General features: G+C 39.3%; 1 pseudogene; it reads right to left on the bottom strand.

The window, feature by feature from the left end:
- Window positions 1-8,640: 8,640 nt before the first annotated feature.
- On the bottom strand, window positions 8,641-16,687 carry LOC122896635 (annotated as a pseudogene).
- Between the last annotated feature and the right edge of the window lie 3,944 nt (window positions 16,688-20,631).

Here is a 20,631-nt window from a genome sequence, read left to right as displayed (position 1 = left end):
CTGAAGTCTCTGACCTGGCTCTGCTACCACCTGGACGAGTGACCTTGGCCCAGCCTTTTCTCACTCTGGCCCTCAGAGTTCCCACCTCTCACAGCACAAGACTGGGCTAGATAGATGTACTCCGAGGTATTATGGGTCTGCTTTCCCAGTCACATCAACTCTCTGGGCCTCAAGTTTCCTCACGGAGTAATAGGGGTAAAAGCGTGAACCCAGCACTGCCTGGCCCAGCTCCATGCGCGGCTGGGAGCAGGGGTGTGGCCTGTGCATGAAAGAAGGTAGGAAGTGGGTAAAGCAGTGTAGCAGTGTGAGAATGACAGATGCATGTGCCCCTCCCCCAATGTGTGCATGTCTGAGAAGGGGGTCCTCGGGAAAGCACTTGAGATTGACATCCCTCCCTGTCCCTCTGAGCCCCGTGACCTCGGGCAAGTCCCTTCACCTCTCAGAACCTCCATTTTCCCATCTGCACATTTACGGTTACCTACAGTGTTTGCCTCGCGGTCTCAAAAACAGTACCGAGCAGTACAGATCGGAAGTCATCGGAAATCTAGTAGCACAAGAACCCTCACCCTAAACACCAACCCCCTTTCCAGTGAGGAGACTGAGGGCCAGGCAGAGGAAAGGACTTGACCAATGTCAAGTTCTCAAGTTCCCCAGATTTCAGTTTGGGATGACTCCGTATTACAGGTGCCTTTTATTTGGAAACTAGCATCGTAGAAATGGTACAAACCTGCAGGACATCGTACACTTCAAATATGACTTTGAACACTCCTTGTCATAGCGTCGCAGTCTCCCAAGATGCCAACACTTCAGCATCTATGTCAGAAATGGGCTGTCACACCTCAAGGTGACACAACAGTCCCTTGCCAGGCGTCCTGTCTCAGCCTGTGGTTCAGGCAGTACATGAAAATTTATTTTTGTAGTAGTTGACGTATCTATGGGTTGCAAAGCTCCAGAAGTGAAAAGCAGTGTACATACCCAATGACCACAAGAAAGAAGAAAATTACAAAGACTGTGGGGTGAGAGTTGAGGAGGATGTGGAACAGATCAACACCCCTACACTGTCCATGGAAGTCTGAATTTGTGCATGACTCTTCAAAAACATTAGAGAATTGTCGCATGTTGCTACCCCACGTGGCCCCGAGGGAGGGGATGTCAGAGACAAGGTCTATGTGGAAGTGAGCCTTCTGAAAGCAGAGAGAGAAGAAATGGAAAGACGGAGCTCTACTACCACTAGCCCATGGCCTTTAGCCAGAAATCTGAGATACCTGAGGAGCTGGGTAAACATGTGCCTTGTGGAACAGCAGCAGCTGCAAATTGGGCTTTAGCCTGTCTCTGAAGCTGTCTGAGAAAATTTGGGGTCCTAGCAACTGAACAGAGACACCGTGGAGGGCTCCTACAATCAGACCACTCCCTCAAATCTCCTCCTCTTGCTTCCCCCCACCAACCTGAAAAAAGGGGCACAAGGCACAAGGTTGGAATGCAGTGGGGGCAAAGGTAAGGGCAAAAATCAATGCAGAAGGACGTTTCCCAGGAGATGGGGTCCAACCAGTGTAGTTTCAAATTCTTGTTCTGAAGCACGCCTTGTTCATCTGTGTGGTGGCGGGGGTGGGTGGGGAGGAGAGGCTGGCTGGAGCCTTCTGCCTGGTGCCCACAGATACAAGCTTTGAATGATGATCAGGCCTGGAACGTTTTCATTATCACAGGTCTCTGTTTTGTCTTTTAGCGACCCGAGGTCCTCCAAATCAACCTAACAGCAGGGCTCTCTTTATCCGCTTTACTGAGGTTTAATTTAAAAACAAAATAATGCCCATTTAAGTGGACTGTTCCACGGACTTTGACAAATGCTACCATCCATGTCACTCCCACCCCAATCAAGAAAAAGAATAGTTTCACCATCTAAGTGCGTTCACTTGCACCTCTTCCCAGGGAATTCCTACCATCCACATCCAGCCTTAGGCCACCACTGACCTTTCTCTATCACTGCGGATTAGAATTCTCTTTCTTGGAGTCTGATATACACATAAACATACCATATGTAATCTTCCATGTCGGCCTTCTTTTTCTCTGCTTCAGTGCTTTGGATATTCATCCATGGGGTGGCACAAATCAGTAGGTTAAATCAAAATGGTGGGACACCTGGGAGGCTCAGCTGGTTAAGGACGTGACTTCAGCTCAGGTCATGATTTCAGGGTTCTGGGATAGAAGCCAGGTCAGAGCTCCGTGCTCGGCAGGGAGTCTCTTTTTTTCCCTCTCCCTCTGCCCCTCACCCCTGCTCACCGCTCGTCCTCTTTCTAGCTCTCACTATCTCAACTCAATAAATAAGATCTTTAAAAAATAAATAAATCAAATAAATAAAAATGGCTCCTATTCACAGAAAATCTAATTCTCTCTGTTAAAATCATACAGATACACAAAAATATCTTAGAACTAATAAACGAATTAACCTACAGTGCAGGATATAAGATTAAAATACAAAAGCCACCATATTTATACACACTAGCAAAAGAGTGTTGGAAAAAGAAATTCATCACTCCAAAAAAGAAGATCAGTTCTTAGATGTGACTCTAACAAATGATGCAGGGTATTTATATGCTAAAAGCAGGAAAATGCTGCCGGGGGGGGGGGGGGGGGGGGGACCCACACAGACAAAGGAAGACCTAAATAAATGGAGGAACATACCGTGGTCACAAGTTAGAATATTTAACATAGTAAAGATGTGCATTCTTCTGAAATTGATCTCTGGACTTACTGTGATTCCAATAAAAATCCTGGCAGCAGGATGTGTTGTAGACATAGACAAGCTGATCCTAAAGCTTGTATGGAAACTAAAAACAAACACACAAACAGAAAGAATAGCCAAGAAACGTATGGGGGGAAAAAAGAATAAATGTGGAGGAATCATATTAGCGACATTGACAACTCTTCAACAAATGTGTGGAAAACACTGGCTGTCCATCTAAAAGAAAAAAGATCGCACATTTTATACTATAACTCACTAAAACTAAAACTTATATATAAATCGTTAATATGAAACTCTAAAATGTGTAAAAGGAAGCAACAAAATCTTCGATTTAGGTTTGAGAAACATGTTCTAGGTAGAATAACTCCAACCTGCCACCACTTCCCCCACCATCCCCCAGCACGCCTTGTTGTTTTTGTTCATTTGGTTGGTTGGTTGGTTTGGTTTTGGTTTTTGTCTTTGTTTCTGATAAAGATGCTATTAAAGGGTTTGAGGAGAAAAATCTCAGGCTGGGAGAATGTATTTACAATTACCTCAACAATAGAGGACTCAGATCCAGAGTAGGTGAGGAACTGTCAAAACTCAACAGTAAGGGGCGCCTGGGTGGCTCAGTGGGTTAAGCCGCTGCTTTCAGCTCAGGTCATGCTTTCAGGGTCCCAGGATCAAGCCCTGCATGGATCCCAGCATTGGGCTCCCTGCTCAGCAGGAAGTCCACTTCCCTCTCTCTCTGCCTGCCTCTCTGCATACTTGTGATCTCTGTCTGTCAAATAAATAAATAAAATCTTAAAAAAAAAAAAAACCTCAACAGTAAGAAAATAATGGAAAAAAATTTTCAAGAGATACATCAATGAAAAGGATATAGAGGTGGCAATTGAGCACATGAACAGATGAGCACACTCACTGGCTTTCAGACAATGCAAATTAAAACTATGGTGAGATACCAGTATTCCTGTATTAAGATTGCTGAAATTACAAAAAGCAAACAAGCAAACAAAACACCAACATGTGACAATATCAAATGGTGTTGAGGATGGGCAGCAACTGGTACTGGAGGGGAATGTAAGGTGGAACAACCACTCTGGAAAGCAATGTTATTGCTTTTTATGAAGTTAGACAGCTACTCAGCCACATGACCTAGCAATCTCACTCTGAAGTATTTCTCCTAGACGATTTTCAACTTGAGTTCATTAAAACTACCTGTGAGTGAATGTTTGTAGCAGTTCTGTTCTGCATCATCCCAAACCTACTAAGGAAGGCACGGCACGTATTGCATGGAGCACTGGGTGTGGTGCATAAAGAGTGAATCGTGGAACACTGAAAAAAAAATAAAATTTTTAAAAAATCACCCCAAACTTGAAACAACCCAAATATCCTACAACAAAGTGTATTCCTTCCATACAATTAAATATTACTCAGTGGTCTAAAGGAATGAAGTATTAATGCAGTCAACAACTTGGATGAATTCAAAAGCATTATGTTTAGTGATAGACGCCAGGCTCAGAGAGGTTACAATTTATTTTATTTTGTTTTGTTTTATTATTTTATTTTAAGATTTTATTTATTTATTTGAGAGAGAGAGAGAGACTGAAGGAGAGAGAGAGTGAGCACGAGCAGAGCAGAGGGAAAGCGAGAAGCAGACTCCTGGCTGTGCAGGGAGCCCAAGGCAGGACTCCATCCCAGGACCCTGGGATCATGACCTGAGCTGAAGGCAGACACTTAACCGACTAAGCCGACCAGGAGCCCCAGAAGGTTCCATGTTAAATGGTTCCATTTCTATGACTTTCTGGAGATGTTAAAAGTATCATAAAGGAAAGCAAGTCAGTGGTGCCCTGGTTAGGTGTAGAAAAGGAGTGTGACTACAAAGGGATAATACCAGGGTCTTCTTGGGGCTGTAGATGTGTTCTGTTGGTGGCTACAGGAATCTATACATGTGTTCAAATCCCTAGAACTGGAGGTCCAGAAGAAGTCTATGTCACTGTATTTAAAGATACAATTGGAGAAATAATGACAAAATGGTTTTTTTTCAACCAAACATTGTTAGAATTGAATAGTAGTGTATTTCACTAAAAATATATTGAATACATTCTTCTGGGATTAAGGAAAACCATACCAAATGTCAACCCAGATGAACACAAATGAATGAATGAATAGTATAGAAATGGTGTAAATGTAGGGAAAGTAAATTATTTTGCTCTTCAAAAATTTCTTTAAAATTAACCGAAGTCCCACAAGTTCATTTTTGCTTTTGTTCCCCTCGTCTTTAGAGATGTGTCTTGAAAGAAGTTTCTGTGGCCAGTGTCAAGGAGGTTACTGCCTATGTCTTCCTCTAGGATTTTGATGGATTCCTGTCTCACATTGAGGTCTTTCGTCATTTTGAGCTTATCTTTGTGCATGGTGTAAGAGAATGGTCTAAGTTTCATTCTGCCACATGTAGCTGTCCAGTTTTCCCAGCACCATTTTTTTTTGTATTTAATTTTTAAATTAATTAACTAATTAATCAATTTTTATTTATTTCTTTTCAGTGTAACAGTATTCGTTGTTTATGCGCCACACCCAGTGTTCCATGCAATACGTGCCCTCCATAATACCGACCACCTGGCTCCCCCAACCCCCCACCTCCGCCCCTTCAAAACCCTCAGATTATTTTTCAGTCCATAGTCTCTCATGGTTCACCTCCCCTTCCAGTTTCCCTCAACTCCCTTCTCCTCTCCATCTCCCCTTGTCCTCCATGCTATTTGTAATACACTATGGAGTATTATGCCTCCGGCACCATTTTTTAAAAAGATTTTATTTATTTATTTGTCAGAGAGAGAGCAGAAACATGGAGAGCTGTAGGCAGAACAGGCAGAGCAGGCAGAGGGAGACTCAGGCTCCCTGCTGAGCAAGGAGCCCGATGCGGGACTCGATCCCTGGACCCTGGAATCATGACCTGGGCCAAAGGCAGATGCTCAACCAACTGAGCCACCCAGGCATCCCCCCAGCACCATTTATTTTCATCAAACTTAAAAGGAGTGCATTTTATTTTATAAAAATTATGACTCAAATTCATGATAAACATTCCACCTAAGGTTACTACCCATTAGATTCCCTAGATTCTCATTTTTTTTTAAATTCCTTTACAGCATAACAGTATTCATTGTTTTTGCACCACACCCAGTGCTCCATGCAATATGCCCCAGCGCCATTTTTTGAAGAGACCTTTTTGTTTCCCATTGGGTGTTCTTTCCTGCTTGGTTGAAGACTAGTTGACCATATGACCTTAGAGTTGAGGGTCCATTTCTGATCTCTCTATTCTTTTCCATTGGTCTATGTGTCTGTTTTTGTGCCAGTACCATACTGTCTTGATGTCTACAGCTTTGTAATACAGCTTGAAGTCAGGCATTGTGATGCCCCCAGCTTTGGTTTTCTTGTTCAACATTCCCCTGGCAATTCGGGGTCTTTTCTTGTTCCACAAAATTTCAGGATTGTTTGTTCTAACTCTGTGAAAAATGTCAATGCTCTTTTGATAGGGATGGCACTGAGTATAAATTGCTCTGGCCAGCATAGACATTTTAACGATGTTTATTTTTTCCAATCCATGAGCATGGAGTGTTGTTCCATCTCTTTGTGTCTTCCTCAATTTCTTTCATTGTATTTTAAGTGTTCTATAGTTCCTAGAGTATAGATCCCTTTACCTCTTTGGTTTAGGTGTCTTACGGTTTTTGGAGCTATTGTGAATGGAATGGATGCCTTAAGATTAAAAGCTCTTGCACAGCAAAGGAAAGAGTCAGCAAAACTAAGAGGCAATCAATCCATGGAATGGGAGAAGATATTTGCAAATGACATTCAGATAAAGGGCTGATATCCAAAAATCTATAAGGGACTTATCAAACTCAACACCAAATAATCCTTCAAGAAATCGGCAGAAGACATGAACAGACACTTCTCCAAAGAAGACATACAAATGGTTAAATGCTAAAAAATGTTCAGCATCTCTAGCCATCGAGGAAATGCAATTAAATACAAGGAAATACAAATCAAAACTACAATGAGATACCACCTTACACCAGCTAGAGTGGCCAAAATTAACAAGACAGGAAACAACAAGTGTTGACGAGGTTGTGGAGAAGGAGGAACCCTCTTGCACTGGTGGTGGGAACGCAAGCTGATACAGCCACACTGGAAAGAGTATGGAAGTTCCTCAAGACGTTAAAGATAGAGCTACCCCACGACCCAGTGATTGCACTACTGGGTATTTACCTGAAAGATACAGATGTAGTGAAAAGAAGGGGCACATGCACCCCAATGTTCATAGCAACAATGTCCACAATAGCCAAACTGTGGAAGGAAGTGAGATGCCTTCTAGAGACAAATGGATAAAGAAGATGTGGTGTAGATATGCAATGTAAAATTACTCAGCCATCAGAAAGGATGAATACCCACCATTTGCATCGGCATGGATGGAACTGGAGGGGATTATGCTAGGTGAAATAAGTCAAGCAGAGAAAGACAATTATCATATGGTTTCACACATATGTGGAACATAAGGACTAGAGCAGAGGACCACAGGGGAAGGGAGGGAAAACAGAATGGGAAGAAATCAGAAAGGGAGACAAACCATGAGAGATTCTGGACTCTGGGAAACCTACTGAGGGTTACAGAAGGGAGGAGGGTGGGGGGATGGGGTCACCGGGTGATGGGCATTAAGGAGCACATGTTTTAGGATGAGCACTGGGTGTTATACCCAATTGATGAATTGTTGAACACTACAACAGAAACTTATGATGTACCATATGTTGGCTAATTGAACATAATGAAATTTTTTTGCTTAAGAAAATTAAATACATAAACATTAAGTGAATGTTGGAACACCTGGATGGCTCAGTCAGCTAAGTGTCCTATTCTGGATTTTGACTCAGGTCATGATTTCATGCTCTTGAGATTGAGCCCTGTGTCAGGTGTCATGCTCAGCAGGCTGTCTGCTTGAGATTCTCTCTCTCCCTCTCCTTTCACCTCTCCCCTTAATCACACGTGCTCTGTGTGTGCGTGCGTGTGTGTGTGTGTAATAAAGAAATCTTTAAAAAAAGTTAGGTGAATGTTTATAAAACCAATAACAACGCTTTTGGAGGGGTGCAATATACATATAAATAAAGCTTATGGAAATAAAAGCAATCAGATGGGAGTGTAGAAATAAAAGCATGCAAGGCAAGTTTTTACTTCATACGTGAAGAAAAATTTTATCATTGAAGATGAAATGCCTGATTTTAACTATGTATCACATAATCCTTACAGGAACCACTTACATATAAAACAAAAGGAATAAGTATTAAAGCAAGATGTAGATTAAAAGTGGAATACTGGAAAATACATCAAAAAAAGGAAAAGAGAAAGATAAATACTTTAGTTATACATAAGGCGGTGAGGGAATTGGGTTAAAGAAAGAATGAAAAGACAAAGGAAAGAAGGAAATAAAAGAAGGAAGGAAGGAGGGAAGGAAGGATAAAGGAAGCCCGGAAGAAGGAAAGAAAGAGAGAAATAAAGCTACTCAAAATAAGATGATGGGAGTCGGGGGAAACTAGAAGGGGAGACAAAGCATGAGACGCTGTGGACTCTGAGAAACAAACTGAGGGTTTTAGAGGGGAGGACGGTGGGGGATTAGGTGAACCTGGTGGTGGTATTATGGAGGGCACGTATTGCATGGAGCACTGAGTGTGGTGCATAAACAATGAATTTTGGAACACTGAAAAAAATTAAATTTAATTAAAAAAAAAAGATGATGATGTTAAAGCCAACCATCCTTACACTTAAGCTAGTTGTATATATTCTAAACTTTCCTAATAAAAGGGAGATTGTTAGGCAGGAGAGCTGCAAGACACACAATATGCCATTGAATAGAAACTCACTTTTTTTTTTTTTTCATTTTAACAGTTTTCATTTGACGTCTTATATGAGATTACTTTATTCCTCTGTCTTGTCAATGTTTCTTCCTTACATTTCCAGTTTTCCTTTCCTACCTGATGAGATCTGGCTTGACCTTCAAAGATCATTTTGTGGGTTTTGTCTAGCTTTAGTCTAGTGGTAGCCACCTTGCTAGGGTGAATGCCCACATGGAGATTCATGCCACTCACCTTCTCACGCTGTACTCATTCAATGTAGATGATCTATTTCTTCTAAATGTAGACAACTTTGCCAATTTTCTGGTCTTTGTCGTGTCCTGGCACAACCTGTACCTCACCATCCCTTCAGGTGGGCACGGATGGAGGATTGTACTTCTGTGTCAGCTCCTTAGAAAGACAGGAAGACATAATCTTCCTGCGAGTGTGAGAAGGTGCACTGAAATGCCGTTTCTGCTTCTTGCTCAGGTCAGAAGTCACAAAGGGATTAAACTTCCTGTTGGCTGCTGACACTTCCGTGATAGCTGCAAAAGGGAAGAGTGAGACTCACTTTAATGTGTGAACAGAGATAGGCCAAAGGTAAAAGTGTCGAAAAAGAGATGCCATGGGAACATAAATTGTAAGGGGAAAAAAAAGGTTCTGATAATGGCTAAGTTAAATTTTAGGACCAGGAGTATTACTAATGATACACAGGGATATTTAATAATGATAACACCATCAATTAATCAGGAAAGCCTAACAATCACCAGGCGCCCTGGAAAATAGAACTTTAAATTTCATAAAGTGAGGGCTGATAGAACTTAAAAGACATATAGACAAATCTATTAATACTTAGAAGTTTCAAAAATTCTCTCAGATTTTGATATAGCAAATAGAGAGAAGGTCAATAATTACAAAGAAGACTTGAACAACACTATGAGCTGACTCGACTTAATTATATTTCATTCCACCCAATAGCAGTAGAATACACACTTTCTTTAAAAGCACATGGTACATGCACGAGGCAGGAGCCTATCATGGGTTATAAAATAATACTCCATCAAAGAAGAAGGACTGAGAGGGACTGTGGACTCTGAGAAACAAACTGAGGGTTTTGGAAGGGAGGGACGGTGAGGGAATGGGTGAGCCTGGTGGTGGATATCAAGGAGGGCACTTATTGCATGGAACACTGGGTGTGGTGCATAAACAAAGAATCTTGGAGCACTGAAAAAAAAACAAAATTAAATTAAGATGTTAAAAAAAATAGAAGAAGGACTGAAATCCATGTAAAGGATGCCCTCTGGGCACAGTGGAATTAAACAAGAAATCTATAACAAGAAGATTTCTAGATAGTCCACAGAACTTTGAAATTAACCAACAGACTTCAAAATAACACACAGATGAAGATAGGGCACTTAGGGAAATTGGAAAGTCACTTGAACTCAAGAGAAACATAATCACATCATGTCGACTTTTGTGTGATTCATCTAATGCACTACTGAGAGAGAAAATTGTAACTTTCTGCATTTATGTTAAGAAAGAAGAAAGGTTTGACGTCGATAAAATACAAAACTAAGATGCTACGAAGAGATGTAAAAAAATAAACTGAGAGGAAGTAGAAAGAAGGAAGCAAAAGGCTATCAGAGCTGATGTTCATATGTGAAATTTAAGAAATAAAGGGGTGAACACAGGGGAAGGGAAGGGAAAATTAAAAGAGCAAAAACAGAGAGGGAGGCAAACCGTAAGCGACTCTTAATCTCGGGAAACCAACTAGTTGTTTGGATGTATTGGAGGGTTGGATGTATTGGAGGGTTGCTGGATGGGAAGGGGGAGGGAGGGATGGGAGTCTGGGTGGCAGACATTGGGGAGTGCATATGATGTAACGAGCACTGGGTGTTTTATGCAACTGATGAATCACTGAATTCTACCCTTGAACCTAATAATATACTATAGGTTAACTAAATTGAATTTAAATAAAAAAGTTTTTGAATTTTTAAATTGAATTTAAATCAATTTATATTTATTGAATTTAAATTTAATTTAAACTTATTTTAATTTAAACAAATTAAATTTCAATTTAAATCAACTTAAATTTATTGAATTTAAATCAAAGTATTGAATTTAAATAAAAAAAAATTTAAGGATATCAATGAAATAGAAAGCAAACCACAGAGAAATATGGAATGAAACCAAGAGCTGGTTTATTGAAAAGATTAATACAATTGATACAACACTATGTAGACTAATCAAGAAAAAGCAGTTAAGATGCTAATGACTAGTGTCAAGAATAATAGAGGAGACATGACTTTAGAGTGCAGAACTGCTAAAGCAATCATAAAGAACAACTTCATTACCAAAAATTGACAATGCAGATAAAATGGACAAATTCTCTCAAAGATGCCAGTCTATGAACTTTGATAGACTGCAAGAAAATACAGAATGCTTGAATATCCTTATATCGCTTAAGGAAATTGAATCTGTGGCTAAAATCCTTCTCACAGAAAAGACTCCAGGCACGGTTGGCCCTGCCAGAGTGTTCTACAAGTAGTTCAGGAAGAAATAGCACCAAATTTACACAATTCTGTCAGAAAAATGAAGAAGGAATACTTCTTGATTCATTCTGTGAAGCTAGAAGTGTCCTTGTGGCAAAACCAGACAAAGGCATTACAAGAAAATATATTCAAAAACAAAATGATATTAATGGACTTGTAATTTATTAAGAGAACCATAAATTCATCTAAACAGATGCAAGTAATAGGCAGAATAATGGCATCCAGATATATTCATGTCTTAAACCCTGTGAAGTCTGAATATGTTGCTTTCCATAGCAGAGGGTACGTTGCAGATGTGACTAAGTTGAAGATGGTGAGGTGTGGAGATTATCCTGGATGATCCAGGCGCACCAATGTAATTACAAAAGTCCTTTTAAGAGGGGAGCAGCACATGATAGTGAAGAGAAGGAGATATGAAAACAGGAGTAGAGGTCAGAGAGGTGAGTGATTGAAAGATGCTATGCTGCTGGCCTTGAATATGGAGAAAGGAGCAGGAGCCAAGGAATGGAGAGAGGTGGCCTTTAGAACATAGGGAAGGCAAGGAACAATTTTTCCCCTAGGGGTCTCAGATGAACATAACTCTGTAGACATATAGATATTGGCCACTGGCCTTGTAAGACCCATTTTAGACTTCCAACCTCCAGAGCTGTAGGATAACACGCTTGTGTTGTTTTAAGCCATGAAGTGTACGGTCATTTATGATAGCTGCAATGTGACAGTCACATAATTCAGAAAAGACATTTAACAAAGTTTAACACCTATTCAGATTAAAAATTATCTGGAAACCAGGAATGGGAAAAACTTCCTCAAGCTTATAAAGGTCATCTAAAACATACGTCTGGGTTTTTTGTTTGTTTGCTTGTTTGTTTGATTTAAATATTTTATTTATTCATGAGGGGTAGGGAGCAGAGGAGAGAGACAGAGGGAGAGGCAGACTCCCTGCTGAGCCTGAACCAGGAGTCCGATCCCAGGACCTGGAGTTCGTGACCTGAGCCAAAAGCAGATGCTTAACCACCTGAGCCACCCAGGTGTCCCTAAAACATACTTCATTGTTAAAAAACACAAAGCTTCCCCTCTATGATCTCTCACTCCTCCTAATCAGCACCAATTGGCACTCTGACATAGTGCATTAAGGCAGGATTTGAAAAAAAAAATTAAAAAGGCATACAAGTTGGAAAGAAAGAAGAAAAATTGTCTTTATTCATGAATGATATGACCATATACATAGGAAGTTCTAAAAGAAAACTCTTTTTAAAAGTGTTTATATCTACTGCTAGTGAAATAAACAAGGTTGCAGGACATGAGGTCAATAACCAAAAACTGATTATAGTTATCTATTCTAAAAACAAACCATTGGAATTAAAAGTATCATTTACAATACATGCAAAACATGAACTCTTTAGGGTGACTCTAACAAAATACGTGTGAAGCTGCAGAACGTAACACAATAAGCATTGCTGAGAGAAATCTGAAACAATCTCAACAAAGGAAGAGATAGATGATGTGTATAAGATTTTAAGACTCAGTATTGCCAAGATGTGTATTCTCCCCACATGGACCTATTGATTCATACCAACTCAAATGACTAAAAAGCAGCATGGTGATTATATAACTTTTGCTGGCATACAAAGGATTCAAAGAGCCAAAATAATCGACATAGAGGAGCACATATTTGGATTTCTCATACTGCCTCACTTCATAAGTTACTATAAAGCTACAGTCATCAAGATAGTGTGGTACTAGAATAAATATAGGCATATAAGTAAATGGAAAACAAACAGAAAGTCCAGAAATAAATGTACACATGTATGGGCAATTGATTTTCAACCATGGAGTTCATGTGATTCAAAGAGGGAAAACTTGCTTTCAACAAATATTGAAGAAAAGTTGAATATGTATGTGGAAAACAATGGAATTTCACATTAGCTCAAATCACATGCAAATATAAACCAAAATGGATAATAAGCATATAAAACTTGTTATGATAACAAAAGAAAAAACTCTGTTAACTTGAGTTAGGTAAGACTTCATACAGCACAAAAAGCATGAACAAAAAAAGAAAACAATGGTAAACTGACTTTGTAAAAAAAAATTCAGAAGGCAAACTAAAACTTGCACTTCAGAAGATCTTGTTAAGAAAATAAAATCTGCTAGTACAATTGCTCAATCATAGGGTTGCACTACTGGGTATTTACCCCAAAGATACAGACATAGTGAAAAGAGGGATCACATGCAACCCAATGTTCATAGCAGCAATGTCCATAAAAGCCAAACGGTGGAAGGAGCCAAGATGTCCTTCAACGGATGAATGGGTAAAGAAGATGTGGTTCATAAATACAATAGAATATTACTCAGCCATCAGAAAGGATGAATACATGGATGGAACTGGAGGAGAGTACGCTAAGCGAAATAAGTCAAAAAGAGAAAGACAATTACCATATGGTTCCACTCATATGTGGAACATAAGGAATAGTGCAGAGGACAATAGGGGTGGTGGGGGAAATTGAATGGAAAGAAATCAGAGAGGGAGACAAACCCTCCAAACTGAGGGTTGCAGAAAGGGAGATGGGGGGAATGGGGTAACTGGGTGATGGGAGGAGCAATGGGTGTTATACTTAATGGATGAATCATTAAACATTTTACCAAAAACCAATGATGTACAATACTTTGGCTAATTGAATTTAATTTTTTTTTAAATCCATAAGGTTGAGAGTCCATTTCTGGGCTCTCTATTCTGTTCCATTTGGTCTATGTGTCTGTTCTTGTGCCAGTACCATGCTGACTTGGTGATCACAGCTTTGTACTATAGCTTGAAATTAGGCAACGTAATGCCCCCAGCTCTGCTTTTCTTTTTCAACATTTCCTTGGCAATTCGGGGTCTTTTCTGGTTCCATACAAATTTTAAGAATGCTTGTTCCGGAATTTTGAAAAATGCGTTGGTATTTTGATTGGGGTGGCATTGAAAGTGTAGATTGCTCTGAGCAGCATAGTCATTTTAACAATGTTTATTCTTCTGATCCGTGAGCATGGAATGTTTTCTCAGCTTCTTGTGTCTTTTTCAATTTCTTTCATGAGTGTTTTGTAGTCCCTAGAGTACAGATCCTTTACCTCTTTGGTTAGATTTGTTCCAGAGTACCTTATGGGTTTTGGTGCTATTGTAAATGGAACCAATTCTCTAATTTTTCTTTCTACAGTTTCACCCTTAATGTTTAAGAAAGCAACTGATATCTGGTGCCGGGAAAATTAGATAGCTATACACAGAAGAATGAAACTCGACCATTCTCTTACACCATACACAAAGATCAACTCTAAATGGATGAAAGACCTCAACGTGAGAGAGGAAGCCATCAAAATCCTAGAGGAAAACATAGGCAGTAACCTCTTTGGTATTGGCCACAGCAACTTCTTTCAAGACACGTCTCCAAAGGCAAGGGAAACAAAAGCAAAAATGAACTTTTGGGACCTCATCAAGATAAAAAGCTTCTGCACAGTGAAAGAAACAGTCACCAAAACAAAGAGGCAACCCACAGAATGGGAGAAGATATTTGCAAATGACACTACAGACAAAGGGCTGATATCCAAGATCTATAAAGCACTTCTCAAACTCCACACCCAAAAAACAGATAATCAAGTCAAAAAAATGGGCAGAAGACACGAGTAGACACTTTTCCAAAGAAGACATACAAATGGCTAGCAGACACATGAAAAAGTGGTCATGATCTCTAGCCATCAGAGAAATTCAAATCAAAACCACATTAAGGCAAATATCTGAGGCCAAAATACTTTCTAAAAATCTATGACTTTGTGAGAATAATATATTTCTTTTAATAATAATAACTTCATTAGGATATAATATTGTATTTCCTTACATAACTTCACTTATCATCAAAGCAGAATTTAGAAATTAAATGAATACATAGTAAATCAATGTAAATGCATAGATTATAGGCCCATATTAGTACATTTTTTTTTTACTCTTAGGGTATTTTTCTTTTCTTTTTTTTTCATTTTTTATTTCTTTTCAGTGTAACAGTATTCATTGTTTTTGCACCACACCCAGTACTCCATGCAATCCGTGCCCTCTCTAATACCAAGGTTTTATCTATGAAGCAAAACTAAGGATTTTTTTTCAAAAAAATCATTTAAAATCTGCAATGTTCAATGAATAAATCATGGTGTGACTAAAATAATGAGAAAACAAACACATTACAGCAGTTAGAATGGCAAAACTTGACAAGGCAAGAAACAACAAACGTTGGGGAAGTTGTGGAGAAAAGGGAACCCTCTTACACTGTTGGTGGGAATGCAAATTGGTGCAGTCACTTTGGAAAACAGTGTGGAGGTGCCTCAAAAAATTAAAAATAGAGCTACCCTATGATCCAGCAGTACCCAGTAGGGTATTTACCCCAACGATACAGATGTAGTGAAAAGAAGGGCCATATGCACCCCAATGTTCATAGCAGCAATGTCCACAATAGCCAAATTGTGGAAAGAGCCGAGATGCCCTTCAACAGACAAATGGATAAAGAAGTTGTGGTCCATATATACAACGGAATATTATTCAACCATCAGAAAGGGTGAATACCCAATTTTTGCATCAGCTTGGAAGGGACTGGAAGAGATAATGCTTAGTGAAATAAGTGAAATAAATCAAACAGAGAAAGTTAATTATCGTATGGATTCACTTATTTGTGGAGCATCAGGAACAGCATGGAGGACATTAGGAGAAGGGGGAAATGAAGGGGTAGAAATCAGAATGGAGATGAACCATGAGAGACTGTGGGCTCCAGGAAACAAACGGAGGGTTTTAGAAGGGAAGGGCGTGGGGGGATGGGTGAGCCCAGTGATGAGCCCAGTATTAAGGAGGGCACGGATTGCATGGAGCACTGGATGTTATAAGCAAACAATGAGTCATGGAACACTACATCAAAAACTCATGATGGGGGCGTCTGGGTGGCTCAGTGGGTTAAAGCCTCTACCTTTGGCTCAAGTCATGATCTCAGGGTCCTGGGATCGAGCCCCACATCGAGCTCTCTGCTCAGTGGGGAGCCTGATTCTCCTTCTCTCTCTGCCTGCCTCTCTGTCTTCTTGTGATATCTATCTGTCAAATAAATAAATAATCTTTCAAAAACAAAAACTCATGATGTACTGTATGGTGACTAACACTACACAATAAAAATTAATTAATTAATTAATTAGCTCATTAGCTTAAAAAGCGTGAAAGAAAAGAAAAGAAAATCTGGTCCCAGAGAGGGAGAACACTTAGATAACACAGAATTTTCTTGTATATCTGTATATATAAAAATCTCTTTCAAGGCAGTAAAGGGAACATGTAACTTGTTTTAAATATAGGCAAAATACCTGCACAGACATTTTCCTAAAGACAATACATGTAAGGTAATTAAACACATGTACATTTGTTTAAATTTATTAGTCAACAAGAAAATAAAACTTAAATCCGAAAGGATATAGCATACCACGACTACTAGAAGGGCCACATCCACATGCCTGACAATGATGAAGCCATTATGGTTTTCATCCATGTTGGTGTAAATGCTAGGCATTTTTCAAAAAGTTTGGCAGTTTCTTACTAAGTTAGGCATGCAAGTACATGTAGTCCAGTCATTTCACACTTAGGTATTTAATTCAGAAAAAGAAAAACATATGGCCACACCAAACCCATATGTGAACGTTGGTAGCAGCTTTATTCATAATGTCCCCAAACCAAGAACATCCCAAATGTCCATCAGTTGGTGAATGGATAGTGAAAAGTGGAATATCCATACAAAGTATCAAAAAGGAACAATGCTTGGGCATATCAAAAGTATTACATGGGGGGCGCCTGGGTGGCTCAGTGGGTTAAAGCCTCTGCCTTCGGCTCAGGTCATGATCCCAGGGTTCTGGGATCGAGCCCCGCGTCGGGCTCTCTGCTCTGCAGGGAACCTGCTTTCTCCCCTCTCTCTCTCTGCCTACTTGTGATTTCTCTCTGTCAAATAAATAAAATCTTTTTTAAAAAATAAGTATTACATGGAAGACTGGAAACTCAATATTGCAAGCTGTCTGATTCATTTGGCATATGATTTTTGAGAAGTTAACACTCAAAGGAGTCAAGGGAGCTTGATGGTTGCCCAAGGCTGGAGATGGAGCGAAGAGAATGACTTGGAAGGCACAGGAGAGCACTTTGCGGGGCACTGCAAATGTTCTCTATCTTGATAGTGGAAGTAGTTATACACATTTCAGTTTGTCAAAAATCATTAAACTGTACACTTTACATAGGCACAGTTTATTGTATGTAATGTGTGTCTCAACAGAACAAAAAATAAACAGAACATATGTTATACATACAAAACATGCAAGACATTAGGAGAAGGAAAGGAAAAGTGAATTGGGGGAAATCGGAGTGGGAGATGAACCATAAGAGACTGTGGACTCTGAGAAACAAACCGAGGGTTTTAGAGGGAAGGGGGTGGGGGGATGGGTGACCCTGGTGGTGGGTATCAAGGAGGGCACGTGTTGCATGGAGCACTGAGTGTTGTGCATAAACAATGAATCTTGGAACACTGCATCAAAAACTAATGTTGTATCCTATGGTGACTAACATGACACAATAAAAATAATAAAATAAATGAAATAAAATATCTGAAAGCAAGAACTGTGTTGGATACATTTTCAACAGGTAACACATGATGAGGAAAGATTAGTGCATTAGATGATGGATCAGATAAAAATATCCAGAATAAAATATAAAAAGAAAAGATGATGGAAAATGCAGAATGGATAGGAGGAGAATGAGCGGATACAGAGGCTAACACAGGTGTAACATATTTTAATTGGAGTTAAGTGATGAGATGACAGAGAAAACTGCCTAGGCAATATTTGAACAGATAAGGGCATGGTGTGTCCAATGCTGATGATTAACAGCTTGTTCAAGACTCAAGGAAGACTGAGAATCCCAAGCAAGAGGATTCTAAAGTAAACATCTTTTAAACTTACATTGTCAAACAAACAAACAAAAGGTGTGTGTGTGGGGGAGAACATCATGAAAGCAACCAGGGTAAATAAAGTTATGGGCTTCAGAACAGGACAATGGGGGGTGACAATGGACTTTCAATATAAACAAGGAAGTTCAGAGTCCAGAAGTTTGTAAGATGATATATTCAAAGTGCTGAAAGAATAAGTGCCAACTAAGGGCTCTGTAACCAGGAAAAAATAACATTCAAGATGAAGGGGAAATAAGGACATTTTCAGACAAAACCATGAAAGTTTCATATTCCTATTATATGATCCAGCCATCATGCTTCTTGGTAGTTACCAAAGTGAGTCGAACACATTTGTCCACTCTAAATCCTGCACACAAAAATTGATAGCAGCTTTATTCACAATTGCTAAAACTTGGATGTAATCATTACAGCATGGTGACTATAGCAGATAACAGTGTATTATATACTTGAAATTTCCTGACAGATTACATACCAAGTTTTCTCACCACCTAAAAAAGTAACTGTATTAATTCGTTTGATCGTGGTAGTCATTTTGCTGTGCTTATCAAGTCATTACATTATATCACCTAAATATATGCAATCATTACTTGTCAACCATAGCTCAGCAAAGCTGAAACAGAAGATGGCCTGCAATAGCTAAGTGGATTAACTGTGGTACACCCATATAATGTCCATACTCAGCGACAAGAACGAAAGAGCTACCGAGTTGCAAAGAGACATTCAGGACCTTAAAAGCACATTGCAACACAGAAGAAAACAATCAGAAATGGCTACCTACTGTATGATGCCAACTACCACATATGATATTCTGGAGAAGGCAAGACTATGAAAACCCTAAAAAGATCAATGTTTGCCAGGATTTAGGGGCAGTGAAGGAAGGAAGGATAAATGGAGCAAAATGGAGTCTTAGGACAATGAAAGTATTCTCTGTTACAGTAATGATAGACCCGTCATTATGCATTTGTCAAAAGTACAACACAAAAAGGGAACCGGGATGTAAAGTACGGGTTTTAATAATCACTAATCAATATTGATCTGTTCATCACTTGTAATGGATGGATCACAGTAATAGAAGATGTAAATGATAGGGAAACCAAGAGCAGACTGCAGGCGGTGGGTAGAAGGAGTGTGCAGGAGCACTCTACCTTCCAAACAATTCTCTTCTAAGCACAAAACTGAGCTAAACATTAAAATCCATTAATCTTGATAATTGGCTCTCTCTGCTTGACTTATTTCATTCAGCATAAGAAAGAGTCAATTATCATATGGTCTCACTTATTTGTGGAGCATAACAAATATCACGGAGGACAAGGGGTGTTAGAGAGGAGAAGGGATTTGGGATAAATTGGAAGTGGAGGTGAATCATGAGAGACTATGGACTCTGAAAAACAATCTGAGGGGTTTGAAGTGGCGGGGGTGGGTGGGAGGTTGGGGTACCAGGTGGTGGGTAGTATAGAGGGCACGGATTGCATGGAGCACTGGGTGTGGTGAAAAAAGAATGAATACTCTTATGCTGAAAATAAATAAATTAATAAAAAAACATTAATCTTCATTACAAAAGGAATGCTTCATCAGTACATCCACTCCAAAGGAAATACTTAAGTGTATTCTCTAAGCAGAAAAAGAACCAAATTCGATCAAACCTAAAGATAGGGAAGTAGAGCAACATATAGGATCAATCTGTAGGTGTATTTAAATGACACTGGTTTTACAAAATGATACTCAAAACAATAATGTCTTTTGAGGTTAAAACCACATGTGTTTGTGTGTGTCTATCTACAAGTGATTAAATTGGCAGCCACGATATATTAAAGTAAGGAGAGGGTGAATGTGCACTAAGTGTTCTAAGTAGTTACATTTTCTGTGATGACATGAAAGGATCAATGTATATTAGACTTGGACAAGTTAAAAAAATGCACGTAGTAGTCTCCAGATAACCACTAGAAGAACAACGAAAAAGTGAATATCTATCAAGGTGATAGAGGTAGAAAACAGACAAATTTTTAAAATTAATCCAAAAGAAGGCAAAAGACTAAGAGATAAATGAGCACAAACAAGCAGGAGAAATAGAAAATAGTAAGATGGTAGATATGAATCTGAACATGTCAATAATCACTTTAAAGGTAAATACTCCAATTAAAAGACAAAGGCTAACAATCTGGAGCCAGAAGGATGAAGAGGAAGAAAAGGACGTTGAGGGAGGGGTAAGGAGGAGAAGAAGACAGAAATCAACCATATGCTGCCTACAAAGACGTACTTCAGCTGTAACTACACGGAAAATTTCAACATTACAAATTAGAAAACCATACACCTTAAAATATTAATAAAGACAAGCTGATATACCTCTATTCACATCAGAAACGTTGGCCTTTTAGGCAAAGAAGCATTAAAATAGATAAAGGTGGATACTTCATAATCATAACAGGTCCAACTCACCAGGGAAATAAAAGTTATGAGCCTGTTTGCACTCAAAAACACGGTCTTCA

Source organism: Neovison vison, chromosome X (assembly GCF_020171115.1).
Source record: "Neovison vison isolate M4711 chromosome X, ASM_NN_V1, whole genome shotgun sequence".
Classification (NCBI taxonomy): domain Eukaryota; kingdom Metazoa; phylum Chordata; class Mammalia; order Carnivora; family Mustelidae; genus Neogale; species Neogale vison.
The sequence above is the reverse complement of the archived record's forward strand: the minus strand, read 5'-3'. Positions and strand labels throughout refer to the sequence as shown.